Here is a 25,699-nt window from a genome sequence, read left to right on the forward strand (position 1 = left end):
CGACCCAGGGATCGAAGCCGGGTCTCCCACATTGCAGGCAGACTCTTTACCCTCTGAGCCACCAGGGAAGTCCATTTACTGCTTTATCCCAGCTGAGTCACACCAGTTTGATTTTTTTTCACTCTCTACCCCTCTGCTTTCTTTCTTTCTTTCGTCTAGGCCATGAGGCTTGCAGTCTCCTCGACCAGGCATTGAACCCATGCCCCTATAGTGGAAGCACTGAGTCTTAACCACTGGACTTCTGGTGCAGTGCCACCTCTAGTTTTTTTCTGATGATTTTTCCGCGAAGAAGAAGCTGTTGGGAAATCAGAGACGAAACTTCAAAGTTCTATTTCTCTCTGACTTAGAAGCAAACTGGACCCGCAAGTATCTCACACCGGCGGAAGGATACTGGGCTAAACAAGCGCCAGGAGGTTCGCTCAGGTAGACGCTAGGGGGCGGGACTTAACAGAAGCGAGGGGGCGGGGCTAACAACTTCGAGTGCGGGAAAGGCAGTGGGACGCCGGTCGGCTGTTCTGGAAGGCGACAATTGGGTGAGGAGGCAAGTGACATAATAGCCGCGCGCTCACGGGTTCTGACGGTGGCCGTCGCGTCTGCGTACGGGGAGCTGGTTGCCGCAGCGGCCGCCTGGAATTGTGGGGATTGTGTCTGCCCCTGGGCTGCCGGGCGGGAAGCCGAAGGTAGGGGCAGTAAGGCCACCCGGCCCTGGGCCTGGGCTGGAGGCTCAGGGCGCTGCTCCGGTCTCTACCCGCCAGCGGCCCTGGCGCCTTCCCAGCACTGTTCGGGGTCCCTACACATCCCACCAGTGTCTCTGAAGCGGGACGTGTAAGTGGGCTCTGGACTCCTCACTAGTTTCTGCAGACTTGGCCTCTCAGCCCAATGCTGCCTTCCCTATCCTTCCCACTCAAAACGTCTCCAGGATACCTGCTTGAATGCCAGGAGATGAGGCAGTGGGGGTCCGAGACAGGCTTTTGGCTTCTCATTTGTTTTAGTTTCCTTCCCTATTCTCTTCTCCCGGTCTCAGTTTCTTCATTTGTCCACATGCTCCAGCGTTGACATTCTGGTGTCTCTTCACCATATGGAATTGAACGCCACTCGCGTTGTATTTCCACTTCGATCTTGTGTTTTCCTTTGCCCTAGGTAGATAAAATACTTGCCTGTAAAGTCGGAGTTAGAAACTTTGTGTTTCAAATCACCAGAAGGTTGTGCCTATCCCTGGTGTGTTTCAAATCACTCAGAGGGTTTTGTTTATCTCTGGGCATTATTTTCAGGCATTTTGGATAAAGTGAGGCATGGGTACTTGCAGTTCTCCCCAGGTGGTTCTGATTCAGGTGGTCCCAAAATCCTCGCTTTGACATTCTCTGCTACAGAAAGCAATAGAAAATCATTTAAACTATGAGCCACATGTGGGAAAAACAAGGTAATCAGGAAATACCCAGCACCTGCGAGGTAGGTGTGTGTGTGTGTGTGTGGGGGGGGGTTCCTTTGCACTAGAGGAGCTAGAGGGTTGTAATATATGATTCATATGTAAGATTAGTTTTTTAAATAAATATTTTTAAATACTTGGCCTCGAATTCAAGTCCAGCTTGCTTTCCGACCTAAATAAAACAAACAACAAACTTTTTTGGGGGATTTAGGAAGTTAGATTAAACCTAGACTAGGTAAGCAGGAAAAGAATGAATCCTTCATATTTGCCAAGAGAATAAATTAATATTTAAAACAATGTTTGTTTAGACAGTGTGAAAGATGTGTTTTGTACCTGTGTGTCTTTTTAGCTCTCAACCCACCCGAGTTTCTTTTCCGATAAAATTATAGCCAGATTTGGAGATTGGATAGGATTTTGATGGGAGCTAGGACAGGATATCAGGATTGATATTTGTGTGGAATGGATCAGGATTGGTCTGTGGCTTCAGTTGAGAACTTGGTCCTTGGGCTTTTTTCTGAATGGAATTAAATTTTTTTTACTTACTTTTGACTGTGTTTGGTTTTCATTGCCACATGGGCTTTTTCTCTAGTTACGGAGAGTGGGGGCTGCTTTCTAGTTGTGGCGCGCAGACTTCTCATTGCTGTGGCTTGTTGTGGAGCAGGGACTCTAGGCGCTTGGACTTAAGTAGTTGAGGCACGTGGGTCTAGAACACAGCCTTAGTAGTTATAGTGCACTTGGACTTAGTTGCCCTGCAGCAGGTAGGATCTTCCTGGACCGGGGATGGAACTCATATCTCCTGCATTAGCTGCTGGATTCTTTACCACTGAGCCACTAGGGAAGTCCGGCCCTTGGGTTTTTAAGGTGTTGCCATATCAGACTTATTTTTACTGTTCTTTTGGGTGTTTAGTGGACTTAATCTGCAGATTAATACATGTGCTGTTCAGATGAAATTGACAATAGACAAGACTTACTGCCCCCATTTTACAGATGGTGAGAATGGGTAGTATGTTAGTAGAGATGTGGTAGCCCAGGAATGAGCTTTGTCCTCTGATTCCTGCTCTCTTCCTCTTGCCTGATGTCTTTGAATGCCAGCTATTACTTTTCTGTAGAGGCCAATTTTGAGCCCTGGTGTGTTTCAGTGACAGGAGAAAAGAATAATTAAAAAACTGCAAAGTAACAAAATGGCTTTAAAATAAGCATGTGTGTGTGAAGTCGCTCAGTCGTGTCCAACTCTTTGGGACCCCATGGACTGTAGCCCGACAGGCTCCTCTGTCAATGGGATTCTCCAGGCAAGAATACTGGAGTGGGTTGCCATTTCCTTCTCCAGGGGATCTTTCCAGCCCAGGGATCGAACCCAGGTCTCCTGCATTGCAGGCAGACACTTTATCCTCTGAGCCACTAGGGAAGTCTTAAAATAAGCATGCCAGAACTTAATTCTCAGTGAGTATTGTTCTCTTTTAGAATGGCATGTGTAAGTGGTGGGGGTTGAGGGTGATACCCTGATAATGGCCTTTTGTTTTTTTCTTTTTTGCCTCCATACTCAGCTTGTGGGATCTTAGTTTACCAACTAGGAATCAAACCTGCATCGGAAGTGTAGAGTCTTAATCACTGGACCTCCAGGGAAGTCCCATTAAAAATTTTTGTTTTTTATATGGCCTTTGTACAAAATAGTTTTGAAAATCCATCTTGAAATTGTCAGAGATGTTTTTGAACCATATGAGAGATCAGTTTCACTAATACATGACACCATACAGTTGCTGCTGTTCTTTTTTTTGTTTTTAAACTACAAATGGCATGGTTAGGCAACCTGTCATGTGACCTCAGATGAATTAACAGTTCATTTGAAGTGGACCTAGTGGAAATGTGAGGTTTTTTCCTTTTTGGATGGGGGTGAGCATGTTGCATGGCTTGTGGGATCTTAGTTCCCCACGAGGGATTAAACCTGGGCCCTCGGCCGTGAAAGCATGGAGTCCTCCCCACTGGACTGTTAGGGAATTCCCTGAACATGAGTTTTGATTCTGAGTCTATCACTTATTAGCAGTATGACCTCTAACAAGTTATTTCACTTCTGAGGCTTGGTTTTCTAGTGGATAAAAATGGGAATAATACTTTGAAGAGTGGTTAAATGAGGTAGTGCATATGAAGCTTTCGGGACACAGGAATGCAGTAACTGTTTGCATCCTCAATAAAGATTTGCTATTAATGAAAATATTAAGAAAGACAAGAGTTTGTAAAAGCAAGTTGTACCTTTTTCCAAATAGGCGGATGCCTTCTAATTGTCATTTCATTATGTTTGTAGATTCATGCTCTGACCTTCTCATCCTGCCTTCTTTTTTTTTTCATTCATTTTCTATCCTTTCCTGAGTGACACTGTGCTGTGGAGGCTGTCTGCCAGTCTCTTGGAGTAAGCCTCTTTTCACGAGAGCTAATCTGAACATTCTTACAATGCCAGCCCCTTGGTTGTGGATTCCTGGGGATTTTTTTTTGTGGGGCCTCAGCTGGTGTTTGGATCACGCTCTGTAGCACAGTCATCTCTAACTCCTGGATTTGGAGTCAGTTTGGAGACCTGTTCTTGTGAGCTAATCTTTTCTCTTTCTGAGCGAGGATGAATGCTTTATCCTTCTCTGAGTAGGCTTTAAGCTGCAAGTCTTAGTCTTCTGCAATATACAGCTTCTTACTTTAATTATATGTGGTGTAAGGAAGGAATATCCTTCCCTTTTCTTCATTTACTTCCACCAAGGGTTTTACTGCCAAGTAGGGACGAAGGATAGCTGGTTGTCATTCAGGTGAGGTGGTGGGTGACCCCTGATGACCACCTTCAACAATAATTGAATTTGTCTTTGGAATAAAAACCTCATAAAAGAGGGAAGCTACTCAGGACATACGTGGAGAACCTGTCAGAATTTCCCTGATTTGTGAAGAGTTTACACCTGGCATCCTCACTTGTGCAATTTTCTACGTTGGAGACAGAATCCAGAAGCAACTGAACTATATTTAGCCCAGACTGATGGACAAGGGTGTGGTTGTGTTGGCTGGTCATATCTGCCCTCATTCTCCTAATAGGGTCCTAGGAACAATTTGAGGCCTTGAGAAGTAACTTAGTCCATTATGGGCTGCTATAATAGAACACCGTAGATTGGGTGGTTTAAATAACACACACTTATTTCCTGCAGTTCTGGAGGCTGGAAGTGAAAGATTAGGGTGCCAGTATGATCAGGTTCTTTTGGAAACTGGGTTGTCCCTTTGGACATCTAATCCGATGTCTCTCAACTTTTTGTTCATTAGCACCTTTTGAGACATTTTTTCCCCTAACTGCCCCTTTGCCTCCAATCAATGGAATTTTAATACAACAAATATACTGTGTATCTGTTTATGTTCTCTGGCCCTTTGGGCCACAAACTGTTGTAATATCTAAGATTTTTTTTCTTCTTCAGGAATCAATTTTCACCCCTTGGGGGGTGATTTTGCCTCATTGAGAATGCATGGTCTTATCCTATATTGTCTCACTAATATAGTCATCAAGGCTCATTTTTTTAACTTTTTATTTTTTATTGGGATATAGCCAATTAATGGCGGAGAAGGCAGTGGCAACCCACTCCAGTACTCTTGCCTGGAGGATCCCATGGACGGAGGGGCCTGTTGGGCTGCAGTCCATGGGGTCGCTGGGAGTCAGACACGACTGAGCAACTTCACTTTCACGCATTGGAGAAGGAAATGGCAACCCACTCCAGTGTTCTTGCCTGGAGAATCCCAGGGAAGAGGGAGCCTGGTGGGCTACCGTCTATGGGGTCGCACAGAGTCGGACACGACTGAAGCGACTTAGCAGCAGCAGTAGCAGCGTATTTATTTTTTGCTTATTGCTATTCTTAATAATTCAGAGCAGAAGTTGTTTGTCCCTTACTGAAGTTATTCTGTATTGTCTGCTTCAAAGCCTAATGATGTTAAGGGAGTTGGAGAAGAAATGGAATATGAGTGGAGGTAGGAGGGATATTTTTATCTGGACTTTCCAAATAGGCCTGAATGAGTATATTCTTTACTGTTTTTATTTTCTTCCAAATCTTAAGAGTTTTCAGGTACTGCACTTGCCATTTGTTTCTCTAGTGTCTCCTTGGCCTTTATTTATCACAGCTGAGCACAGATGTTCTTGGACTGAAAATTGAGTAGTGTCTGTTCAGCCATGTCACATGTCAAATTCACAGAGAAATGGGAAGGGGTACGTTTCTGAGGTCTGCTTGCTGGCTATGTCTTGACTGAAAGCATTCTTGATTATGCCTTTTAATTACCACTTACTGTCATCACAGGTAGAAAAACATACAGCAGTCAGTGAATTGATCCATGTCTTGCCACTTTCCTTCTGCAAGTTGTCTGCCCTTTCTGTCTTGTGAGAGAGAGGAGTTCTAGAAACTGGAAGATGAGAAATGCATCCCAAAGGTCTGGTGAGGAAGACTGATGCCAGTGGACTTTTAAATGGATATGTCTTTACATTTGTGAATACTTTCATGCTTATGCCTCTTATCTCTGTGAGGCTCCCAAGGAGGTAGCATCCATCTGACCAAACTGTGGAAAACTAGCAGGCTTCAGTTCAGAGGAAGAAACATAAAGTAGGACAATCAATACAAACATTGATTGATCATGCTCTGAACCCAGGGAGTAGTAGACATTGGAAGCATAAGAGGCCAACTCCTTAGCAAGGAGTTTAATATTGATTTTGTGCCCCTCTGCATGTCTTACTCATGGGATTTGATTTAGATTATATTCACTCATGGGATTTGATTTCGATTATAGTCAGTCTAAATTCACATCATTTCTGTGCTGGAAGAGATCATCTTAGGAGGTCTTTATATCAATTTCATTGCAAACACCAGGATTGAGTCTGGTTCAGATTAAGGGATGGCTCTTTGTGGTTTCTTGGGTGAGTAAAGATTCAGAAGGTACCCTTCTAGTTCTATCATCACCCATTGCTTCAGTTTTACTTTGATGGGTTCCTATTTTACTGATGAAATGAGCTTCAGGCATGTGAAATGGGCCATATACCTTTTTTAGGGCCACCAGCATATTAGTGGCAGAGCTGAGACTCAAGCCAGAGGGTTTGCAGAAGATGGCCATAGAAGTTGTTGGAATTATTTAGAACCTTGTAAAGATGCAAGATATAATTGCAGTTAAAAATCCCTATGGAAGGAGAAGGCCCTGCCTCCATTGACTTCCTTGTTCATTATCTTACAACTCTCACAGTTGAGGTTTTTGGGTGTCATGACGATTTTTCTCCTATTTGTAAGTGTTTGCTTTTGCTCTTACCTCAAGGAAATAGTGGAGAAGGCGATGGCACCCCACTCCAGTACTCTTGCCTGGAAAATCCCATGGACAGAGGAGCCTGGTAGGCTGCAGTCCTTGGGGTTGTGAAGAGTCGGATACAACTGAGCAACTTCCCTTTCACTTTTCACTTTGCTGCATTGGAGAAGGAAATGGCAACCCACTCCAGTGTTCTTGCCTGGAGTATCCCAGGGACTAGGGAGCCTGGTGGGCTGCCGTCTCTGGGGTCGCACAGAGTTGGACACGACTGAAGCAACTTAGCAGCAGCAGCAGCAGCAGCAAAGGAAATAGATTGAAGTTTCCACTTGTTTTAGAAACAATAAAGTAGTGCCCAGGCCAGACTGCTGTGTGTTCTATAAAGAATAGAGCCAGTGAAGCAGTGGACCTTATTTTGTGACCCAAGCAAACCTTCAAAACACTTCTAAAAGAAAAAGTGAAGGAATGGATGGTATGTCACAGTGGTTTAAACCACTCAGGGGTCCAGTGTTCATAGCAGCGTTATTTACAATAGCCAAGACGTGGAAGCAACAAGTGTCCCAATAATAGATGAATGGATAAAGTAGAAGTGGTATATATATTCAATGGAATACTACTCAGCCATAAAAAGGAATTAAATAATGGCATTTGCAGCAACATGGATGGATCTAGAGATTATCATACTAAATAAAGGAAATCAGATAAAGACAAATACCGTATAATATCACCTGTATGTGGAATCTAAAAGAAGTGATACAAATGAACTTATTTACAAAATGAAAACACAGAAATAGAAAATAAATTTATGTTTACCAAAGGGGAAAGGAGGGGAGGGATATATTAGTTTGGAATTAACAGGTATGCACTACTGTATATAAAATAGATGAACGATAAAACCTGCTGTATAGCACAGGGATCTATATTCAATATCTTGTAATAACCTATTAATATAATGGAGGGACTTCCCTGGCTGTCCATTGGTTAAGACTGTGCTTTCACTGCGAGGGGGCTTGGGTTCTATCCCTGGTTGGGGAACTAAGATGTTGCATGCCATGCATATATATACAATATATATTCTTTGTGCTTAGTCTCTCAGTCATGCCCGACTCTTAGTGATTCCATGGACTGTAGCCCACCAGGCTCCTCTGTCCATGGGGATTCTTCAGGCAAGAATACTGGAATGTGTTTCCATGCCCTCCTCCAGGGAATCTTCCCAATCCTGGGATCGAACCCAGCTCTCCCACATTGCAGGCAGAATCTTTATCTGAGCCACCAGGGAAGCCCATATTCTTTATATATATATATCTTTATAGTATATATTTATATATATTCTTTATATATACTCTAATATATAAAAATTATATATAATATATATAAACTATATATAAAGTACATATATATACTATATATTCTTACTTTATACTCTATACTATAAAGAATATAATGAATATACTTTATATGTTATATATTTATATGTATAATATAAATATGTATTCTTTATATATGTATATATTCTTTATCTGAATCACTGCTATATACCTGAAACTAACACAGCATTGTAAATTAACTATTGTTGTTGTTCGTTTAGTCTCTAAGTAGTGTCTGACTCTTTGCGACTCCATGGATTTCTTCATGCCAGGCTTCCCTGTCCTTCACTATCTCCCAGAATTTGCTCAATTTCATGTTCATTGAGTCAGTGATGCTATCTATCTCATCCTCTGATGCTCTCTTCTCCTTTTGCCTTCAGTCTTTCCCAGCATCAGGGTCTTTTCCAGTGAGTCAACTCTTTGCATCAGGTGGCCAAAGTCCTTCCAATGAATATTCAGGGTTGATTTCCTTTAGGATTGACTAGTTTAATCTTGCTGTCCAAGGGACTCTCAGGAGTCTACTCCAGCACCGCAATTCACAAGCATCAGTCCTTAAGCACTCAGCCTTCTTTATGTCCAAACTGTCACATTCGTACATGACAACTGGAAAAACCATAGCTTTGACTAGACAGACTTTTGTTGGCAAAGTGATGTCCCTGCTTTTTAATATGCTGTCTGGGTTTGTTATAGCTTTTCTTCCAAGGAGCAAGTGTCTTTTAATTTCTTGGCTGCAATCATCATAAGCAGTGATTTTGGAACCCAAGAAAATAATATGTCACTGCTTCCACTTTTCCCCCTTCTATTGCCCATGAATTAATGGGACTGGATGCCATGATCTTAGTTTTTTGAATACTGAGTTTTAAGCCAGCTTTTTCACTCTCTTCTCTGAGCCTCATCAAGAGGCTCTTTAGTTCCTCTTCACTTTCTGCCATTAGAGTGGTATCATTTGCATATCTGAAGTTGTTGATATTTCTCCTGGCAATCTTGATTCCAGCTTGTGATTCATCCAGCCCAGCATTTCACATGATGTACTCTGCATATAAGTTAAATAAACAGAGTGACAGTATGCAGCCTTGTCATATTCCTTTCTTAATTTTGAACCAGTCAGTAGTTCCATGTAAGGTTCTAACTTTTGCTTCTTGACCTGCATACAGGTTTCTCAGTCTGATATTCCCACCTCCTTAAGAATTTTCCACAGTTTTTTGGGATCCACACAGTCAAAGGCTTTAGCGTAGTCAATGAAGCAGAAGTAGATATTTTCCTGCAGTTCTCTTGCTTTTTCTATGATCCAGTGGATGCTTGGCATTTGATCTCTGGTTCCTCTGCCTTTTCTAAATCCAGCTTGTACATCTGGAGGTTCTTGGTTCACGTACTGTTGAAGCCTAGCTTGAAGGATTTTGACCTTGCTGCTGCTAAGTCATGTCAGTCGTGTCCAACTCTGTGTGACCCCACAGACGGTACCCAACAGGCTCCTCCCTCCCTGGGATTCTCCAGGCAAGAACACTAGAGTGGGTTGCCATTTCCTTCTCCAGTGCATGAAAGTGAAGTCACTCAGTCATGTCCGACTCCCAGCAACCCCATGGACTGCAGCCCACCATGCTCCTCCATCCATGAGATTCTCCAGGCAAGAGTACTGGAGTGGGTTGCCATTGCCTTCTCCTAGCATGTGAAATGAGCACAATTATACAGTAATTTGAACCTTCTTTGGCATTGCCTTTCTTTGGAATTGGAATGAAAACTGACCTTTTCCAGTCCTGTGGCCACTGCTGAGTTTCCCGAATTTGCTGACATACTGAGTGCAGCACTTTCCCAGCATCATCTTTCAGGATTTGAAGTATCTCAGCTGGAATTCCATCACCTCCACTATCTTTGTTTGTAGTGATGCTTTCTAAGGCCCACTTGACGTTACATTCCAGAATGTCTGGCTCTAGGTGAGTGACCATACTATTGTGGTTATCCAGGTCATTAAGACCTTTTTTATGTAGTTTTTCTGTGACTTTACATTCCAGAATGTCTGGCTGACATTATGGCTGAGTGACCATAGTATTGTGGTTATCCAGGTCATTAAGACCTTTTTTATGTAGTTTTTCTATATATTCTTGCCATGTCTTCTTAATCTCTTCTGCTTCTGTTAGGTCCTTACCATTTCTGTCTTTTATTATGCCCGTCCTTGCATGAAATGTTCCCTTGATATCTCCAATTTTCTTAAAGAGATCTCTAGTCTTTCCCATTCCGTTGTTTTCCTCTGCTTCTTTGCATTGTTCGTTTAAGAAGGTCTTCTTATCTCTCCTTGGCTATTCTCTGGAACTTTGCATTCAGTTGGGTTTATCTTTCCCTTTCTCCCTTTCTTTTCACTTCTCTTCTTTCGTCAGCTATTTGTAAAGCCTCCTCAGTCAACCCTTCATAGATCTCAGTGTTGTCATGGTGAAGGGACTTGCATAACTCGATGAAACTATATGACATGCTGTGCAGGGCCACCCAAGATGGACGGTCATAGTGGAGAGTTCTGACAAAACGTAATCTTCTGGAGGCAGGAATGGCAAGCCAGTCCAGTGTTCTTGCTGAGAGAACCCCATAAACAGTGTGAAAAAGCTAAGATATAAGACACCAGCAGATGACCTCCCCCCACCCAGGTCAGAAGGTGTCCAATATGCTACTGGGGAACTACAATTTAAAAAAAGCCCCACTCATGGATCAGCTCATTTGGTTTCTTAATCTTCTATTGTTAGATTTCAGATTGTTAACAAGATGCTTACTTTCCCTAAGCTTTGATTTCATGATCTGTAGAATGGGAATAGTAATACCTCCTTTTGTAGCTGTCTTGAGAATTGAGAATTGTAGAAAGTACATTCACGGGCACAGTGTAAGTGCTCTGTATATTATTATCAATAATGACAGCAACAGCAGTTTCCAGTTCCTGACCCGGTTAGAGGATAAATTATGCTGACTGTTCAAGTGTGATCTTAACCATCACATCATTGTCTTTGTTGGCTGGTTTATTATTCCTGTCAGTCACATTGATCATGCTCATGCTAAATAACTAAAAGTTGTGAACAGCAAAGGACTTTGCAGCTTCTTTGCCACCTCCATCCTTATTCGGCTTAGTTCTCGCCTTTTTGAGGTTCTCTCTACTGGCTACCCCAGTCAAGGGGCATCTGACATGGTGATTTTAATGAATCAGGGCTGGCTGGTCCAGAGCCTGACTACAGCCCACTGAGACAATGTGTTCTCCTTGTCTCTGGCCTTCTCCTTTTCGGCCAGACATGAAGCAATTAGCTCATTAAGGGAACTTTGACTTCTGTCACGGCTTTTTTCTGATTTGTATGCTCATTCCTGGCCTTGTGTGAGGTCAGAGAGGCATAGTCAATTACACTGACCTGGATTTTGTGCTCAAGTTGTCTCTCTTTTGCTTTGAGATTTGCAACTGGTTCAGCAGTGGGAGTGAAGTGAGGGAAAAGCCCCTGAAGCTACTAACCAGCTCCACCCCCATTGTATTGATTTCAAGCTGAGTTTTAAAAAATTCTGACATGATCATAACGATTGCCTGTGCCTTACTTCTGAATGAAACAAATAGGGTTAAACCTCATTATTTAGGGGCAAGACCAGTCTGCATAGGTAGAAAAACAGAAATCAAGGAGTGTTTTCATGAATTCAGTTCAGTTCAGTCACGTCCGACTCTTTGCAACCCCATGAATCGCAGCATGCCAGGCCTCCCTGTCCATCATCAACTCCCAGAGTTCACCCAGACTCACGTCCATCGAGTCAGTGATGCCATCCAGCCATCTCATCCTCTGCCATCCCCTTCTCCTCCTGCCCCCAATCCCTCCCAGCATCAGAGTCTTTTCCAATGAGTCAGCTCTTCACATGAGGTGGCCAAAGTACTGAAGTTTCAGCTTTAGCATCATTCCTTCCAAAGAACACCCAGGGCTGATCTCCTTCAGAATGGACTGGTTGGATCTCCTTGCAGTCCAAGGGACTCTCAAGAGTCTTCTCCAACACCACAGTTCAAAAGCATCAATTCTTCGGCGCTCAGCCTTCTTCACAGTCCAACTCTCACATCCATACATGACCACAGGAAAAACCATGGCCTTGACTAGATGGACCTTTTTTGGCAAAGTAATGTCTCTGCTTTTTAATATGCTATCCAGGTTGGTCATAACTTTCCTTCCAAGGAGTAAGTGTCTTTTAATTTCATGGCTGCAGTCATCATCTGCAGTGATTTTGGAGCCCCCCAAAATAAAGTCTGACACTGTTTCCACTGTTTCCCCATCTATTTCCCATGAAGTGATGGGACCGGATGCCATGATCTTCGTTTTCTGAATGTTAAGCTTTAAGCCAACTTTTTCACTCTCCACTTTCACTTTCAATTGCTGTATGGCAAAAACTATCACAGTATTATAAAGTAATTATCCTCCAATTAAAGCAAATAAATAATCCTGACTACCACACACACACACACACACAATGTTTTCAGAGATGCCATTGTCTTAAAATTTGGGGCAGGCTTCTGCTGTGTCTTTCTCATCCTGTCTTACTGCTTCCTCTGTTTCCTGGAACTGCACCTGAGTGTTTTTTTAATAAACTTTTTATTTTGTATTGAGGTATAGCTGATTAACAATGTTGTGATAATTTCAGGTGAAAGTGAAGTGAAAGTGGAGTCGCTTAGTCGTGTCCGACTCTTTGCGACCCATGGACTGTAGCCTATCAGGCTCCTCAGTTCATGGGATTTTCCAGGCAAGAGTACCGGAGTGGGTTGCCGTTTTCTTCTCCACGGGATCTTCCCGACCCAGGGATTGAACCCAGGTCTCCTGCATTGCGGGCAGACACTTTATCTTCTGAGCCACCAGGGAGGTATTCAGCGATACGTATACATGTATCCATTTCCCCCCATGCACCTGGCTTTTTATAGGAGTCTCCGCTTCTCCTTTGGCTCCCTCCAGGACATTGTGTACCACTGGCGTTAGGATCTTCCTAAATACATTTCTGATTGGAGAACACTCGTTTAGAAGATTTCAGCGGCACCTACTGGCTTCTAAATAAATTCCCTATGTATCAGTTGTCCTGGTGTTCATGCCTGTCACAGTGTATCCCTGTCCTATCACTTTAATTAGATCCTCTGTCATTACATAGGAGTACTGCTTGCTCCTGATACACTGATCCATGTGGTCCTCGAAGCATTCTGCATGTTTGTCTCAGCCAGTTGTTTTGTCTGGAGTACTCTCTCCTTAGTTTCCTACTTTATTCTGCAGATCCACCTTCTTGGGCCTTGCTAATACCTCCTCATCTGTATCTCCATAGCAACACTTTGATTATAGAATTCAGCATACTTTATCCTGGTTTGTTGTTCTGTCTCTCACTGTATGAGCTTCCCAAGGACATGGGCATACTTTATTTTGTCTCCAGTCTAATGCTGTGTAACATGGACACTATAAATACTTATTGTATGAGTGAATACATGAATGCCTGAGAAATGATTAGCAGTTCTGTTCAAATCCCAGTTCTTCCCAGAAACATTCCTTGATCCCTAATCACAGTGAGTCTGGCACACTCAACTCCCAGAGCCCTTTGTGTCTGAAACAGTCTGATTCTTTAGAGTCCGTCTTCCCACCTTGATTAGAAATTCTTGGAGGCCACAAATTGCATCCCTCATTTTTCTTTGTGTACCCAGCCCCCAGCACAATTCCTGGCATACAGAGGGTGTTTAATACACGCTTTTGAATCCAAGAGTCCAGCCATTTGGTCGGTCGCTGTGCCTACCAGTTGATCAGCCTTCTGTTACTCACTGGCCAGGGGTCTCCAACTTAGAGATGTTCCCAGGGCCAGGTTGGAAACTGTGAGGCAACAAGAAATGCTGGGCTGTCAAGTTGGAGTGCTTAGGTACTCTGTGGGGAACAGCTACTTCTCAGTCCATTTTTGCCACAGGTGAGTATGGCTTTAGTGGCCTCCTCAGCTCATATTACAAGAGAAGCTAGAAATTCAGATTCTAATATGATATCTGCAAGGACTACCAAAGTGCATGTGTGGTCCAGATTTGACCTCTTCCTATCCTTTTGTGGCCTTTGGGTTGAGGCTGAAATTTCCCAGCCACAAATTTTCTTTGTGGAAGAAGAAAGGGAGGGGAGATCATAAACTGAGGGAGCTTTTTAGGGAGTTTTGGTGAAAACTAGCTTTGATTGAGAGTATCCTGTAATTTTCTATGGGTAGTGACTTACTCTCTTGGGCTGAGTGCTATAGAGACCATGTATGGTTTGGGCTTCATCCTCTTGTATTCCCTAGAAAGATGGTGTCCTATGGACTTTTGTGATTTTTGCTTTTTTTGTCCAGCCTCAGTTGAGACAGGTTTGATGGTGGTTCTTGCCTCTGTCGATTTCTAAGGGCCTGGTGGTCAGGCTGGTACAGAGACCATTCCTGTTAAAGGCTTCCCTGAGGAGGGATTCTGGATGAGCAAGTACAACCAAAAGTGAAATATACTGAACAAAATCAATGCCTAAATGTCAGCCAAGGGGCAAAGCAGTATAATAGCCGGAAGGAAATCTGTACCTCTGTGGAACCTCCTGCAGGGCCATATCGTATCCCCTGGCTGTCCTGTTCTTTGCATAGTCTCTAAGGGCAGTGCTTACTGCTTGGTATTACTTCTGGGTCTGAAAGTGTTGCCACCAGTGGTCTCCCCATCTGTGGCAGAAAGTAGGTGATGGAATATCTGGAAGAATACATGGGAAACTGAAAAGAGTGGTTGTCTTTGGTGAGAGCCCCTGCGTGGCAGGAGAATGGGAGAAGGGAGGCTGACTTTTCACTGTGTACTTTTGTGTGCTTTCTCTGATCTGAACTGTGCACATATATTATTTTTTAGTGTACCTGAGCAAACCCAAATGTGAGCTCCTTTTCAGATTCTCTGTTGTCACTTTCTTCCTGAAGCATGTGTTTCTCTGTAAACACCTGGACCCGGTCCCTGTAGACTGTCTCTCAGAGGTGGCAGCCTCACCCCTCTGTTCTGCAGAAGTCTTTTAGGGTTTTTCACTTAGGGGTCTTTAGAATGACAGTCAGGCTTAAAGTATGTTCAACATTTTACTATTTTTATTTTTTTTTATTTTTTCTTTTTTTTTCTCTTTTCTCTTTTTTTTAAATTTTTTTAATTTATTATTATTTTTTTTTAATTTTAATTAAAAAAAAATTATACATGTGTTCCCCATCCTGAACCCTCCACCCTCCTCCCTCCCCATACCATCCCTCTGGGTCGTCCCAGTGCACCAGCCCCAAGCATCCAGCATCGTGCATTGAACCTGGACTGGCATCTCGTTTCATACATGACATTTCACATGTTTCAATGCCATTCTCCCAAATCTTCCCACCCTCTCCCTCTCCCACAGAGTCCATAAGCCTGTTCTATACATCAGTGTCTCTTTTGCTGTCTCGTACACAGGGTTATCGTTACCATCTTTCTAAATTCCATATATATGCGTTAGTATACTGTATTGGTGTTTGTCCTTCTGGCTTACTTCACTCTGTATAATAGGCTCCAGTTTCATCCACCTCATTAGAACTGATTCAAATGTATTCTTTTTAATGGCTGAGTAATACTCCATTGTGTATATGTACCACAGCTTTCTTATCCATTCATCTGCTGATGGACATCTAGGTTTCCATGTCCTGGCTATTATAAACAGTGCTGCATTGAACATTGGGGTACACGTGTCTCTTTCCCTTCTGGTTTCCTCAGTGTGTATGCCCAGCAGTGGGATTGCTGGATCATAAGGCAGTTCTATTTCCAGTTTTTTAAGGAATCTCCACACTGTTCTCCATAGTGGCTGTACTCGTTTGCATTCCCACCAACAGTGTAAGAGGGTTCCCTTTTCTCCACACCCTCTCCAGCATTTATTATTTGTAGACTTTTGGATCGCAGCCATTCTGACTGGTGTGAAATGGTATCTCATAGTGGTTTTGATTTGCATTTCTCTGATAATGAGGGATGTTGAGCATCTTTTCATGTGTTTGTTAGCCATCTGTATGTCTTCCTTGGAGAAATGTCTATTTAGATCTTTGGCCCATTTTTTGATTGGGTCATTTATTTTTCTAGAGTTGAGCTGTAGGAGTTGCTTGTATATTTTTGAGATTAGTTGTTTGTCAGTTGCTTCATTTGCTATTATTTTCTCCCATTCTGAAGGCTGTCTTTTCACCTTGCTAATAGTTTCCTTTGATGTGCAGAAGCTTTTAAGTTTAATTAGGTCCCATTTGTTTATTTTTGCTTTTATTTCCAATATTCTGGGAGGTGGGTCATAGAGGATCCTGCTGTGATGTATGTCAGAGAGTGTTTTACCTATGTTCTCCTCTAGGAGTTTTATAGTTTCTGGTCTTACGTTGAGATCTTTAATCCATTTTGAGTTTATTTTTGTATATGGTGTTAGAAAGTGTTCTAGTTTCATTCTTTTACAAGTGGTTGACCAGATTTCCCAGCACCACTTGTTAAAGAGATTGTCTTTAATCCATTGTATATTCTTGCCTCCTTTGTCAAAGATAAGGTGTCCATATGTGCGTGGATTTATCTCTGGGCTTTCTATTTTGTTCCATTGATCTATATTTCTGTCTTTGTGCCAGTACCATACTGTCTTGATGACTGTGGCTTTGTAGTAGAGCCTGAAGTCAGGTAGGTTGATTCCTCCAGTTCCATTCTGCTTTCTCAAGATTGCTTTGGCTATTCGAGGTTTTTTGTATTTCCATACAAATTGTGAAATTATTTGTTCTAGGTCTGTGAAAAATACCGTTGGTAACTTGATAGGGATTGCACTGAATCTAGAGATTGCTTTGGGTAATATACTCATTTTCACTATATTGATTATTCCAATCCATGAACATGGTATATTTCTCCATCTATTAGTGTCCTCTTTGATTTCTTTCACCAGTGTTTTATAGTTTTCTATATATAGGTCTTTAGTTTCTTTAGGTAGATATATTCCTAAGTATTTTATTCTTTTCGTTGCAATGGTGAATGGAATTGTTTCCTTAATTTCTCTTTCTGTTTTCTCATTATTAGTGTATAGGAATGCAAGGGATTTCTGTGTGTTGATTTTATATCCTGCAACTTTACTATACTCATTGATTAGTTCTAGTAATTTTCTGGCGGAGTCTTTAGGGTTTTCTATGTAGAGAATCATGTCATCTGCAAATAGTGAGAGTTTTACTTCTTCTTTTCCAATTTGGATTCCTTTTATTTCTTTTTCTGCTCTGATTGCTGTGGCCAAAACTTCCAAAACTATGTTGAATAGTAATGGTGAAAGTGGGCACCCTTGTCTTGTTCCTGACTTTAGAGGAAATGCTTTCAATTTTTCACCATTGAGGATAATGTTTGCTGTGGGTTTGTCATATATAGCTTTTATTATGTTGAGGTATGTTCCTTCTATTCCTGCTTTCTGGAGAGTTTTTATCATAAATGGGTGTTGAATTTTGTCAAAGGCTTTCTCTGCATCTATTGAGATAATGATATGGTTTTTGTTTTTCAATTTGTTAATGTGGTGTATTACATTGATTGATTTGCGGATATTGAAGAATCCTTGCATCCCTGGGATAAAGCCCACTTGGTCATGGTGTATGATCTTTTTAATGTGTTGTTGGATTCTGATTGCTAGAATTTTGTTAAGGATTTTTGCATCTATGTTCATCAGTGATATTGGCCTGTAGTTTTCTTTTTTTGTGGGATCTTTGTCAGGTTTTGGTATTAGGGTGATGGTGGCCTCATAGAATGAGTTTGGAAGTTTACCTTCCTCTGCAATTTTCTGGAAGAGTTTGAGCAGGATAGGTGTTAGCTCTTCTTTAAATTTTTGGTAGAATTCAGCTGTGAAGCCGTCTGGACCTGGGCTTTTGTTTGCTGGAAGATTTTTGATTACAGTTTCAATTTCCGTGCTTGTGATGGGTCTGTTAAGGTTTTCTATTTCTTGCTGGTCGAGTTTTGGAAAGTTGTACTTTTCTAAGAATTTGTCCATTTCTTCCTCGTTGTCCATTTTATTGGCATATAATTGTTGATAATAGTCTCTTATGATCCTTTGTATTTCTGTGTTGTCTGTTGTGATCTCTGCATTTTTGTTTCTAATTTTATTGATTTGATTTTTCTCCCTTTGTTTCTTGACGAGTCTGGCTAATGGTTTATCAATTTTATTTATCCTTTCAAAGAACCAGCTTTTGGCTTTGTTGATTTTTGCTATGGTCTCTCTTGTTTCTTTTGCATTTATTTCTGCTCTAATTTTTAAGATTTCTTTCCTCCTACTAACCCTGGGGTTCTTCATTTCTTCCTTTTCTAGTTGCTTTAGGTGTAGAGTTAGGTTATTTATTTGACTTTTTTCTTGTTTCTTGAGGTGTGCCTGTATTGCTATGAACTTTCCCCTTAGGACTGCTTTTACTGTGTCCCACAGGTTTTGGGTTGTTGTGTTTTCATTTTCATTCGTTTCTATGCAAATTTTGATTTCTTTTTTGATTTCTTCTGTGATTTGTTGGTTATTCAGCAGGGTGTTGTTCATCCTCCATATGTTGGAATTTTTAATAGTTTTTCTCCTGTAATTAAGATCTAATCTTACTGCATTGTGGTCAGAAAAGATGCTTGGAATGATTTCTATTTTTTTGAATTTACCAAGGCTAGCTTTATGGCCCAGGATGTGATCTATCCTGGAGAAGGTTCCATGTGCGCTTGAGAAAAAGGTGAAGTTCATTGTTTTGGGATGAAATGTCCTATAGATATCAATTAGGTCTAACTGGTCTATTGTATCGTTTAAAGTTTGTGTTTCCTTGTTAAGTTTCTGTTTAGTTGATCTATCCATAGGTGTGAGTGGGGTATTAAAGTCTCCCACTATTATTGTGTTATTGTTAATTTCTCCTTTCATACTTGTTAGCATTTGTCTTACATACTGCGGTGCTCCCGTGTTGGGTGCATATATATTTATAATTGTTATATCTTCTTCTTGGATTGATCCTTTGATCATTATGTAGTGACCTTCTTTGTCTCTTTTCACAGCCTTTGTTTTAAAGTCTATTTTACCTGATATGAGTATTGCTACTCCTGCTTTCTTTTGGTCCCTATTTGCATGGAAAATCTTTTTCCAGCCCTTCACTTTCAGTCTGTATGTGTCCCCTGTTTTGAGGTGGGTCTCTTGTAGACAACATATGTAGGGGTCTTGTTTTTGTATCCATTCAGCCAGTCTTTGTCTTTTGGTTGGGGCATTCAACCCATTTACGTTTAAGGTAATTACTGATAAGTATGATCCCGTTGCCATTTACTTTATTGTTTGGGGTTCGAATTTATACACCATTTTTGTGTTTCCTGTCTAGAGAATATCCTTTAGTATTTGTTGGAGAGCTGGTTTGGTGGTGCAGAATTCTCTCAGCTTTTGCTTGTCTGAGAAGCTTTTGATTTCTCCTTCATACTTGACTGAAATCCTTGCTGGGTACAATAATCTGGGCTGTAGGTTATTTTCTTTCATCATTTTAAGTATGTCTTGCCATTCCCTCCTGGCTTGAAGAGTTTCTATTGAAAGATCAGCTGTTATCCTTATGGGAATCCCCTTGTGTGTTATTTGTTGTTTTTCCCTTGCTGCTTTTAATATTTGTTCTTTGTGTTTGATCTTTGTTAATTTGATTAATATGTGTCTTGGGGTGTTTCGCCTTGGGTTTATCCTGTTTGGGATTCTCTGGGTTTCTTGGACTTGGGTGATTATTTCCTTCCCCAGTTTAGGGAAGTTTTCAACTATTATCTCAAGTATTTTCTCATGGTCTTTCTTTTTGTCTTCTTCTGGAACCCCTATGATTCAAATGTTGTAGCGTTTAATATTGTCCTGGAGGTCTCTGAGATTGTCCTCATTTCTTTTAATTCGTTTTTCTTTTATTCTCTCTGATTCATGTATTTCTACCATTCTATCTTCTAATTCACTAATCCTATCTTCTGCCTCTGTTATTCTACTATTTGTTGCCTCCAGAGTGTTTTTAATTTCATTTATTGCATTATTCATTATATATTGACTCTATTTTATTTCTTCTAGGTCCTTGTTAAACCTTTCTTGCATCTTCTCAATCCTTGTCTCCAAGCTATTTATCTGTGATTCCATTTTAATTTCAAGATTTTGGATCAATTTCACTATCATTATTCGGAATTCTTTATCAGGTAGATTCCCTATCTCTTCCTCTTTTGTTTGGTTTGGTGGGCATTTATCCTGTTCTTTTATCTGCTGGCTATTCCTCTGTCTCTTCATCTTGTTTAAATTGCTGAGTTTGGGGTGTCCTTTCTGTATTCTGGCAGTTTGTGGAGTTCTCTTTATTGTGGCTTTTCCTCGCTGTGTGTGGGTTTGTACAGGTGGCTTGTCAAGGTTTCCTGGTTAGGGAAGCTTGTGTCGGTGTTCTGATGGGTGGAGCTGTATTTCTTCTCTTTGTTCAGTCGCGCTGTGGGGAGGGAGGGAGGGATGCTGCAAACAAATAACACTGGCGTGCGCTCACAGTGCCTCAGCCACACTGGGTCTGCCCCCGCTCACGGCGCGTGTAGCCTCTCTGCCCACACTGCTCGGGCTCTAGGTTGTTCCGCCGGGAACAATCTGAGGCTGGCCCTGGGTTGCATGTACCTCCCAGGTCCAAGCCGTTCAGGTTCAGGCACTCGGGTAGTCCTCAGAGGCGCAGACTCAGTTGGGCCTGAGTTTTGTGCTCCTCCCAGGTCCGAGCAGCTCAAGTGATGAGGTGTTTGGCGAGCACCAATGCTGCAACTTATCGCCTCCCCGCCACTCGGTTATCTGGGTGTAAAACCGGCGCACCTTCTCAGGCAGATGTTAACCGTCCAGACCCCCAAAAAGTTTTAGTTAGCAAAGAAGCCTGCTTACAGTTTTATAGATAATGTCTCTCTGGGGCTGCGATTGCCCCCTTCCGGCTCTGGCTGCCTGTCACCGGAGGGGAAAGGTCTGCAGCGGGCTATCTCTGTTCAATTCTTTGTTCCGTGCGCGGGCCTGGCGGTGTCTTAGGTTGGGGCTGGCTTTTAGCGTGGTAGATATCCCACAGTCTGGTTTGCTAGCCCAAATTATTTCACTCAGATAGTGCTCAGGGTATTCAGGCCAGATTCTTACTCTAAGCGATGCAGCCCGCGCTGCGCCTCCCTGCCCAGCCCCCGCTTGCTAATGGCGCGTGCAGGCGTCTGCGCTCCTTCTCCGCTGGGGGAGTTACCGTAGGACTCGCAATCTTCGAGTTTTAATTGTTTATTTATTTTTTCTTCCTGTTATGTTGCCCTCTGTGCTTCCAAAGCTCGGCACAGATTCGGCAGTGAGAAGGTTTCCTAGTGTTTGGAAACTTCTCTCTTTTTAAGACTCCCTTCCCGGGACGGAACTCCGTCCCTCCCTCTTTTTTCTCTTTTTTTGTCTTTTATATTTTTTCCTACCTCCTTTCGAAGAGTTGGATTGCTTTTCTGGGTGCCTGATGTCCTCTGCCGGCATTCAGAAGTTGTTTTGTGGAATTTACTCGACGTTTAAATGCTCTTTTGATGAATTTGTGGGGGAGAAAGTGTTCTCCCCGTCCTACTCCTCCGCCATCTTGGCTCCTCCCTCCATTTTACTATTTTTAAAGGGCTTTCAGATAACATTGTTTTATCTGATCCTTAAAACATTCTCGCTTTCTTGAGGTTTGGAGAATCTAAGTGACTTACTTGGGGCCATACAGCTGGTCAGGATAGAGCTGTGGCTGATCTGGGTAGCCATACTTCACATTCGTGCACCTCGCTCTAAGTTCTTATGGCAGTTAAGTTGTCTTCTCTTTTTGGAATTCCCTTAGTGGTTTCCAGAGATGTTTCAGTTAGGGCAGGGGTGGAGCTGTGGAGTTTTCTCTTCTTTCCTCTTTCTAGTCTTTCCCTCTTTAGGACTCTCAGTTACAAAGACCTGTATTTTCTGGGAAAAAAGGAGTCAAAAGTAGGTTTCTCCATTTTCTATGTAGGGTGAATTAAGGCTCCATACGGGCAGTACTTTTCAGGGAAGCTTGAATTGACAGTCTGGTTTCCTATTCTTTGCTGAATATTATTGCTGCTATTAGGCAGAGGGCTGTGTTTCCAGGTTACAAATCTTTTTAGCAAAGAAGTAAATGTGGAATAGAATTGGAAGGACCCATGTAGTCCTTGGATATAATTTAATGCTCCACATCCCAGAGAGAGTAAACATTGTAAAGTGTGCAAGATGGGTTTGGATTAATATCCTGACAACATATGGTTTGGCCTGTAGGGCACTCCTGGGAGACCCTCCTCACTGTACACAGCCCGCCTTTGCTGGGTGGCCCCTTTCCACAGGTCTTCCCAGCAGCTGTTATGCACCTGGGTAAATTGTCAGCTTCCCTAAGCACTGAAAAAAATTTTTTAGCTGATGAAAGCCCTCATACAGGAGGCAAAATAAACAGACAACCTGAGAGACAGTGTGTTCTAGTACTTCTGAGTTTCCCCTCAGTTTGTCCAGGGTGTTCACTTCCTTTAGAAACACTGGCTGATCATCATCACTGGGCTCTTCAGAATACAATATTGAAAATCATCGTACCTTTTCCACTCTGTTTCCCCTGGAGTCATGGTGTGGAAAGTCTCTGGAAGCTCCAGAGAGGCAGTGAGCACCATGGAAGGAAGTCTCAACTATTCCTAAGCATTAAGCAGAAATCTTTGACATTTTACTTTTTCTATTCTTACTTAAATCAGAATTAGGTTGCCATCAAAGAGGATTCTGTGCATTAATGACACCACTCAGAGTGGGGGAGGCTCCTGGTACCTCCTTTGCAGTATCTGAAGAGAACTTGTTGGGGGCATGCAGAGATCATGCTCAGGTTATCTTTTCCTCACCTAGCCCTAACCTGTGCTGTGCCAAAGAGAGTTGTCATAGAGATATATACCAGCTAATGGCTTAGTCAAGGCCTCATTGGTTGGCAGCTTTGTAGGTCTGGAAACTCAGCTAGTTCATCCAGGTTTAAGTCCCAGTGGGGACGTAAAGCATGTGAAATTCCTAAGCATGTGAAACTCATGGGACCATCGAGCTACAGTCCCAGCTAACTAATTAACTCTAAGAAGCATGATTACCAAGTTGACTTGTGAGGACAGGTAGGAGCATTGTCTCCACCACAGGAAAGGTGAGCTGGGAGCCAAGTCAGCTCTGGAGGAAGTCAAGGTGAAGTATGGTGGAAAGCTCTTGTCTATAGATCAGTATACCCAAATTCAAACCATATACTAGCTGTGAGACATCTGAGATGAGTTATTTAACTTCTGCTCCTATTTCTTCATTTGTAACCAACCCCTAGTGGCCACCTCCCCTCCTCGCCGACTTCCTCTGGATTTTCAGATATGTATGTAGTAAGCACTCAGTAAAGACTGTCTTATTTATTTCCCTGTCTCCTTCCCTCTGCTCTTCTTTCCTTCCAGCCTTGTTCTTCTAGGGCTATGTCTATATTCTGACCAAAATACACTCGTTGGTCTTTTAGGGCACCAGGGATGCGTTGGCGAGAGATTCAATACTTTGATTTTCTAGCTTCCCTTTTATGTATCCTTTGCAGATCAGTCTTTCTTTTACCAAAGGTTACAGTAGGAACAATTAGATTCTAACTCTTCTGTCTGTTTCAACCTAATAAGTCTTCTGGTTACCATTGAATCTATAGTTCTTGCCAAGAACCCACTATGGGTTAGGTACTGCTTGGCCATGAGAATATAGTGGTGAGTGAGACAGAAACACCTTTCCAAACCCCTTCCTTAGATGGGTTACTTCTGTGGATGACTGGTCTTGTGCATATTTTTGTTGCTTCATCCTAATTTCCTTTGGAGAGGGCAGTCTTCTCCCTCGACCTAGGGGACAGTGCCCCTTTGTGTTGCCTGGGCCTTGCCTGCTGGCTTGCTTGCTCCTAAGTGATGAGCGTAGCAAGCTGAGGCTGAAGGAGAAAGCCCTGTGGGCTATTACTGCCTCGACCACACATGTCCCAAAGGCTTGCGCTTGGCACTCCTGAATGTTCCTTTTCTCCCTACACACAGATTATAGTGTTCATGGATAATTTAAATTCAAATAACCTTCCGTCTCCTCTCCTCCTTAAAAAAAAAGAGCCCTGTGTATTACAGGTTAGAGAACAAAGACAGGCAGCCTGGGTCTCCTGGTAGGGTTTGTTATATCATGTTTTTTGTGCAGCCTGGCTATGGGTTGCCTTTTCTTTAATAAGGCTAATGTGTAATTCAGGCATACTGATATTCTGCAGTCATAGAATCTCACATCTTTCTCTACCTTGTTTGTCATGTATAGTGTGACATATAGTCATACACACACACACACACACACACACACACACACACGGTGTGTTAGGGGCTTTGACTGACAGCAAGTGGAACTTGGTTCTTCACTTTGAAGTAATATGGTGCATCCTGGCCCTTAGTGGTTCCTGCATAAAGAAATAAAGAATGCCCAGTAGCCAGGTTGATGGACTTCTTAGCTTCAAAATAGGGGCCTGAAGATAGCTCTCTGTTCCCTCTTCCTCTTTCTGTTGCCAGTATGCCAGCAGTTCCCAGGAAGTGTATACAGGGAGCAGGCAGAATGGCTCTCTGGGAACCATTTATTTGAGAGGCCCCAGTGGAGAAGTGCATTTTCCTCTCCTCCTCCTCTTGCTGTGGTATGTAGCATTGTGACTTGGTACTGCTTGTCCCTCTGCAGTACTGAGGCCTGTTTGTGACTCCTCTGGCCCTGTAGGGATTTTTAGCAATAAATTGCTTGCTGCTTGGTGTTTCCCCCAAACTCAATCACCTTTCCAGGGACTGGGGAGTGTGTCAACAATTAGGGACCTAGCAGAGCCTCTGTTTCTTACACTGTGACCACTGGAAATATAGTGGTTGAGCCCATGTGAGCCATGCTTCCCACTGCTTCTGGGGTTGGGCTTCTGCAGTTGGATTTAGTGTTGAGAGTCACGCTAGAGGCTTGCTTGGAAAGTGGGAGCACTGAATAATTATTGCTTATGTACCAGTTAAACCTATCAGCCAACAGATGTCAAGTGCAGGAAAAGGTGCAATAATGTTATTGTAATGGCATAATAGTTATCATAATAATCAGCTGGCATAGCATTTGATAAGAGGCAGATCCTGTAATGAGTGCAAGGGAAGGGTTAACCTTCAACTACAGCACAGTGAATTGGTGCTTAACCTTGTAAGAGATGCCTTGTTGATGCAAGTGATTCAGGTACTGATTTGCTCCCCCCTCTCTCAGTAGCTAGAGGAGCTATGGAAACTTCAGCTGGGGTTGTCTGCCCTGCAGGTACTGTCTTTTTCATAGTGTGATGGAGCATACACCATTCTTTTGTTTAAGTTTTATCATCCTAGCACCCAGCAGCAATGGGTTTATTCCTATAGGTTCATTTGGAATTTTCAGAAAATCCAGCCTTATTTTCTTAGCTACAGTTGATGAACTCTACTCCCTGCAGTGAACTGTGTTCCATACCTAGGGGTGGTGGTGTACCTCTTTTATGTGTACATACTAATTGTGGTGGGCTGTGCTTGCAGAAGATGGCCTCTCCTCATCCAGAGAGCTTTCTGGAACTGCATTCCCACGTGGTTAGAAAGGTGGTGGTGAAGGGGTGAGGAGCAGAACTGGGCTCATAGATGACCCACAAAGGCAGCACTGGG

General features: G+C 42.5%; 1 protein-coding gene across 4 annotated transcripts in view; it reads left to right on the forward strand.

Annotated features, from left to right (window-relative positions):
* The first annotated feature begins 455 nt into the window (after positions 1–455).
* The window catches only part of SIL1 (SIL1 nucleotide exchange factor), a 256,472-nt gene continuing 231,228 nt past the window's right edge, over positions 456–25,699 (forward strand). Inside the window, exon 1 of one of the 4 annotated variants that reach the window (XM_027546350.1) lies at positions 456–533. The gene's annotated coding sequence lies outside the window, so the exon portion shown is untranslated. Of the gene's footprint in view, positions 826–25,699 lie in introns of all 4 variants that reach the window. The other 3 variants (XM_027546348.1, XM_027546351.1, XM_027546349.1) reach the window with 3 other exon arrangements.

Source organism: Bos indicus x Bos taurus, chromosome 7 (genome assembly GCF_003369695.1).
Source record: "Bos indicus x Bos taurus breed Angus x Brahman F1 hybrid chromosome 7, Bos_hybrid_MaternalHap_v2.0, whole genome shotgun sequence".
NCBI classification, from domain to species: Eukaryota; Metazoa; Chordata; class Mammalia; order Artiodactyla; family Bovidae; genus Bos; species Bos indicus x Bos taurus.